The sequence below is a fragment of the Telopea speciosissima genome, chromosome 3, assembly GCF_018873765.1.
Source record: "Telopea speciosissima isolate NSW1024214 ecotype Mountain lineage chromosome 3, Tspe_v1, whole genome shotgun sequence".
Taxonomy (NCBI): Eukaryota; Viridiplantae; Streptophyta; class Magnoliopsida; order Proteales; family Proteaceae; genus Telopea; species Telopea speciosissima.
Window position 1 is genome coordinate 30,378,129 of NC_057918.1, and position 7,338 is coordinate 30,385,466.

Genomic DNA, 7,338 nt, shown 5'->3' on the forward strand with positions numbered 1-7,338 from the left:
ATCCCAACTTTTTAACATTGATGGCCCATTCTGTCCCTTGATAGGGTAGAATGACAAAAATGCCCTTACCCCTGCAACTCGAATAGACAGATCCATCATCTTTTGTCGCTCCAACGAAACCTGCAACTCTCCATCGCCGATGGTCGGAGCTCGTCGCCTGCTACCGGTTGCTACCGCCTGCCACTGTGGGATGCGCTTACCCCTTTGTCTTCTTCTGATTCTTTCTTCTCTCTTCTCCTCCTTTGAACATCTCCCTCGTTTCAGAGTTCTGGAAAATAGTTTCCGAACTGTGAAGGGCTTGATCGAACTCTCTTATAAGCAACCTATTGGACCTGAGATTTTGAACCAAGGCAGTCCTCTCATAGGCAACCTTAACCCAAGCTTTCGTCTCCTAACATCATCTATTGTGAGGATCAATTCAAATCAGGGGTTTGTTTCTCTACTTTTTCCGCCAATGACCTACTTCGCCAACTGAATTCATTTATTGGGGCTTGAGTGGGTTTGTTAATGGCCTGAGGTTCAGAGAATATTGTTGCGATTCAGAACCCTACTTCCTTGAGTCGTTGGGAAGAGATTGAAAGGATGTGAACCCCAAATCCGAAGTCCAAACCACACTGAGATGATTGGAGTTCCAGAAGATTGTGAACCCCATGACCTTCTTCATGGGCTTCTCTCCTCTAATTCACAGCTATTATTCCCACGATTCCTATTTTCTTCTATTTCCCTCCTATTCTTTTCTTCTCAACTACTCAATTCCTCTCCTTTACAAGCTTTGCTAGGTTCCCTCTTGTTAGGGTTAGGGTTTCTTCCTTCCCTCCCTCTTTCTGATGCCCATGACGATCTTATGAGGTTTCTGTTGTAGATTTGTGGTCTCCTGAGCTGATCGGTTGCTCAATATGGATTTCGCCGAATTAGAAGCGATCGAAGGCCTGCGCTGGTCTTGGAGTGCTTGGCCGGCTTCCAAATCCGAAGCTTCGACTCTGGCGATCCCTTTGAGCATCATGTGTACTCCATTGATGCAATTCAATGAACTTCCTTTGTTCTCTTATGATCTTCTCATCATGTGAAGGTGGGGACATTACATGATTTCAAGGGATGATTGCAAATTGGTTCAATCAAAGGGGTTTGCAGGGATGATTGCAAATGGGTTGAAAAATACCTGCAACTCATCTTCCCCAAATCGATTTGAGGAAGATGAGTTGCAGGGTTTTTTTTTTTCTTTCAAATAAAGGCACTTTTGTCATTCTACCCTTTCAAGGAGGCAGAATGGTCCATCAATGTTAAAAAACTGAGATTCATTATAACATAACGGATCTGTCTAACGGGGGAACTATAGTGGTACTTAGTTTGGAAAGCAAGGGTGCACATAGAATTAATGAAAATTTAAGAAAACAATTATAAATTTGGCCATTTTTAGGGAGGCATTTAGAAATAACCCTAGTTTAATTTATCCAGACAATAGTATTATTTCATGGAATGGTCTTCATTTTGTTCTTGAATTAGCAGACGAAACTGCTAATTTCACTTCTGGTAAGTCTATATTTTATCCCGATGACAATATATCCACATATTTAGAAGGTATTGCCTCTCAGTCCATACATAACGGAATTGGGAATATTGTAAAAAATGCTTGTTTCTTACTATATTTTTAGTTTTTTATCATTAAAAAAAGTACGAACAGGAAATATGAAGACATGAATTTTACTAGATCCGGCGCGAGGTACGCTGGAAGATGTCCGGGGCCCCGAGCTCAACACATGGCCGAGGGGCCATTCCGACGGTAGGGGTAGATGCGTATCACCAAGCCATATGATGGAGAGAAGGATTTTCAGAGCTGGGCGGAGTGCATCCGTCCCCACCATCAGATTGGCACATCAACCACGTGTTGAGCTCGGACTGTATCAAACACCTTCTAGTGCACCCTGTGCTACAAAGGAGCCTAATCCAATTTTACACTCTCGGGGTTGCAAAAATCGGGAATCATGGTCTATCCGTAACAGAATCGTTTGCACCGATCCTAATTTCCAATACCCTTAATTGTTCTAGCTTGAATCGGAATAGGATCAGCAATTTCATAACTGATTCCCGATTCCTTAATCATTTTCGATTATTCAATTAATCCGTGTAATATGGATGGATCCATATCGGTATCGTATCGGTCTCAGTATGATCGATACCCAATCCAATAGCGTGCACCAAAAGTATGCGTCCGTAAAGAAAGACATTATGGAAGTAAAAGGAACCAAGGTTGCGTTTGGTATGCATTATTAGAATGCATTCTAGGTCAATTTCGTATTCTCGCATGATAAAAATAGATTGCATTGGTATGCATTCTAAGAACGCATTCTAGGTCAAGAAAGCGAAATTGACTTAGAATTGCATACCAAACACAGTCAGTGTTAGCACCTGACGGTAACTGTGAACACAGCGGAATTGAACCCACTATAGTGCGAATCTGACAATTGACGGAACCCTGACGCTGCTTCAGGCGAATGATTCACGCACACGGACACCGCAGAAGTGATAGACACCCGGCGCACATAAACAGAAGGAAGCAGAAACGTAAGCCCAGAAAACCCTAACTCTAGCTCTAATGGCATCAAAGTTCGGCACGGCGAGTGAGAGATTACGACCGATATGGGATGCCGTCGACTCTCGTCAGTTCAAAGCAGCTCTCAAAATTTCCACTGCTTTGCTTGCCAAGTATCCCAACTCTACTTACGCTCTCGTAATTCTTTCTCTCTCTCTTTCCCTTGCTACTTTCCCCTGCCCCATTATTGGTTATATCTTCGAAAACTAAAAAAATACTGATTATTCATTTTTTTTCATCATTCATAAGTCGTAGCATTTGAAACCAGAAGTGCATCACTTCAAGTGGAGCCTTGCAATCTTATATCATGATCTTATATTGTGTTTCTGTATATTAAAAGAGTACGCTTATGTCTGACACACTTTGCACGTTCAAATGGAATAGGAAACAATAGCAATTTGGTGCTACTCCCAAATAAAGAAAGAACGAATGGAGAAAAAAATTCCGCAAATTTGTTTCTGTAACAGGAAAGAATATGTATTCTGTGTGTGCATGCATTGTATTCTTAGAGTACAAGCTTCGTGCTATGGATTTTTTACTCATTATTTTTCTTTTGTTAGAGCTAGATGGTCAAACATTTGGCCATTGTAAACATTACCATGACTTGAGAATGGTAAGCAGAGTTGAATTTTGAAATGCTTTGCCGAAGGAAATTTCTTGATGGTTCAAGTGATTTAAATAATATATTTTTGGGTGAAAGAACGCTAACTGGTTGCGTGGCTGGTGTAGATTCCACAGCACCATATGATGTACTTTGGTAAATAGCTCCTAGCAGATGCTATGACCGACCAGTTTTATATGCTTTTCCACTACTGCAAACTTTAATCTGCTGGGAATAAATCTATATCCCAAGATCTAGAGGTTTTGTTGGGTCTATGTTAAATCACAGAGCAAATAAAATAGGAAAATAATCCTCTCCAATTCCCTAAAACTGTGCAGTGCGGCAGTTCAGGTGGGAATGTCGACATGTGGCAGCTCGAACATCCAACGGTGCCGAGCTCAAAAAGAAAAAAAGAAAAAAAAAAGAAGACCGATAAAAAGGAATGATAAAGAGAAAGGGTAAATGATAAGAAGAGAAATGACCATCATGTGACCATGTGGGGTACATAAAGGGAAGTCCAGTCCTGAGGCTTGAGCCTGAGACAGATCCGGCATAAGAGAAGTCCAAACTCATGAGGTTTTTTACCAAGAAATGTTTTTGGCATAGAGAAGTCCAGACTCTTGAGATTTTCACCAAGGATGGTTTCTGGCAAAGGTGTTTACATCCACAGAGAGGGTATTCCTATCACAGAGATGTGTACATATCCACATTGGGAACTGAGGTCAACCAAAGAAAAAAGAATGTATAAATATATATATATATATATATATATATATATATATATATATATATATATATATATATATATATATATAGAGAGAGAGAGAGAGAGAGAGAGAGAGAGAGAGAGAGAGAGAGAGAGAGAGAGAGAGAGAGAATGCATTAGAGAACTGAAGAAATGAATGAATGAGGTTATTGATAGAACCTTAAAGAGAAAGGAAAGCTATATATCGTTATGAGATTGATTTCATATTTATATATAGTACCTTATTTAATTGATTGATGATTGTAGCATAATTGTGTTACATTGCTCACTGGGCTCTTTAAAGTTCATCCCTTTATGTTTACCATGTACAGATGATGGAAGATCAGAAAAAGGAAAGGGTATCGTCATAACCAATGAGGCGTAGAGGATGTGTGATCCTTTACATTTGATGTTGTATTTTGTTCAACATTGTGAATATGTTTTGTATATACTGGGTCTTGTTACCCTATGATGTTTTAAGAGATATTGCAGTTCAAGTTTCAGGTTTTTAGACAATGATGTATATTTTGGTTTGTTATTGGTGAATAGCCACGTTGAGCAACGATGTAATATTTTAGAGTAGAATGGCCGTCAGATCCTATTTCTTATTTTAGCTATTCTTGTTTCACTTTAGTGCTTATTTCTGGTATTTTCTTCTATGATTGGTAGAGGTGAGTTTTTCCCTGTGCGGTCCCAATTGGATTTAGGTGACTTGGGCCCCACCTAGTCCTTTGTTTTGGGGTCATCTTCACCATCATCAGCCTCTAGATTGTGATGAGGATCCATGGGAGTATCAACAGGCTTAGAGACGAGCATACCTGTTTCGGATAAGAGATCCAACACATATTTTCGTTGGAATAGGCTGATTCCTCTCTTACTATGCAAAACTTAAATTCCAAGGAAATGTATGAATGTAAACAGATCGAATTCAGTCAGATAGTGGCATTATCATATTTGTATCCGATTATATTCGGACGGATTCGGATAATGTTCTATCCATTGACATCTTTATCATTTTGTTGACGAGGGTTAGGGTTAAGACTCGAGAGTTTAGCAACTACTCTTTCTTCTACTCTTCTTAGTCTTTGATTTTCTTATGTTTTCTACTTTTGATTTTATCTTGTATTTATTTTATTAGATATGTGATTCCATGTATCACAATGCATAAAAAATATATAAATCAATAGAAAATCTAGAAAAATAATCACATTATCTTAACTTATAAAAATTATAAAAATAAAAAAAACTAATATGATAGACGGATGCAAAGATAAATTTCAAACATTTTATTATCGTCAGATTGCTAAACGAATCGGATAATAATCGGTCGAATAGGGGGATTATCATATTCGTATCCGATTAGTTTTTGGACGGATTCAGACTCTCCTAAACTGATATGAACGCAGATCAAATACGGATTTTCAAATATCCGTTGACATCCTTAGATACCTGAGAGGACCTAAATCGTTCATCTGAAAATGTTGATGTAGATAGGACTTTACTGTTGCAATTCCTGACTCGTCATTCCCGGTAATAATTATGTCATCAACATAGACTACTAAAACAACAACCTTGGAGTCCTTGTGTCGAACAAACACAGAGTGGTCAGCATAACACTGAGAGAACCCACAACAAGTAACAATAGTACTAAATTTGTCAAACCAAGCTCTGGGTGACTGCTTCAACCCGTATATAGCTTTATATAACTTGCACACTCTAGTGGAATTCTCCCCCTAAGCAACATACCCCAGAGGTTGCTCCATGTAAACTTCCTCTTGGAGATCACCATAGAGGAAAGCATTCTTGATATCCGTCTGGAAAAGTAACCAACTCAAATTGACAGCCACAGAGATGAGAACACACACAAAATTCAAACGAGCGACAAGCAAGAATGTCTCAAAATAGCCACAAGCCAGGCCTTGAGATGCTTAACTGACCATCAGGATTGTATTTGATAGTACCCAGCGACATTTTACAATATTTTTTTCCTCGAGGTAAATCCACTAAAGTCCAAGTTCCACGAGACAATAAGGCATCCATTTCGGTATCCATAGCCAGCTTTCGGCCAGAGTGAGATGAGGCCTCAAAAAGAGATCGGGGAATAGAATTAGTAGATAAGGAAAATGCAAAATTGTGAAATGAGAAGGAAGATGTGAAATAGAAACATACTTTTCAATAGGATAAGCAGTTTAGGATTTATGAGTACAAGTACGATTACCTTTACGATGAGCAATAGGAAGATCAAGAGAGACCGAGAAACCTCCAGATTTGGATCTGATTGGGTAGCCAGTGGAATAGGGTCAACACTAGTAGGAGGCACATGCTTCTTCCGTTACTGGTACACTTGCAAGGGTTTGGTAGGAGAGGTGGAGTCGGGAGACACAGTTAGTGGGATAACAGTAGGAAGAGGAGGAACATCCGAACTAGCAATAAAAGGAGCAGAATAATATGGTGTATTTTCAAAAAACGTGACATCAGCACTAATATACTGTTTATGAGACAACGGATCATAACATTTGTATCCTTTCTGAGTGCGAAATAACCAAGAAAGATACACTTAACGGCCCTAGGTGAGAGTGTTTATCAACATGAGAATGGTTAATTTGAACAAAACAAACACAACCGAACACCCTGAGTGGAAGAGGAAAGAGAGAGACACTAGGATGGAGAACAGAAAATGGAAAGCTGTTATTTATCACAGAGGAGGACATGCGGTTAATTAGAAAGCATGCAGCCAGGACAACATCACACCAAAAATGTTTGGGAACATGCATGTGAAGCATAAGAGATCGGGCAACTTCTAACAAATGGCGATTTTTACGTTCATCAACCCCATTTTGTTAAGGGGTATAAGAGCAATTGGTTTGGTGTATCATACCATTATCCAAGCAAAATTGAGAAATATTAGATTGAACATATTCAAGTGCATTATCAGATCTGAAAATCTTAAGAGACATACCAAACTGAGTTTTTATTTCTTGATAAAAATTCTTGAATACAGTAGGAAACTCAGACCGGTCTTTCAACAAGTAGACCCAAGTGGAACGAGAATAATCATCCACAAACGTGACAAAATAATGAAAACCAAACCTATTACTGACATGACATGGACCCCAAATATCTGAATGAACTAAATGAAATAAAGACGAACTACTAGATGCACTGCGAGAGGGAAAAGAAGACCTATGATGTTTTCCTAATTCACAGGCTTCGCATTCAAAACGGTTAATGGACTTGCAGCTGGGAACCATAAGTTGTAGCTTGGACAAGGACAGGTGACCTAGACGAAAATGCCATTGCAGAGGAGAAGAACCACTAGTAGATGTAGCAGCTGCAGTAGATGGTCCTGTGCTGTCCAAATAGTACAAACCAGCCTGTTCAACCCCGCCACCAATCGTCCTC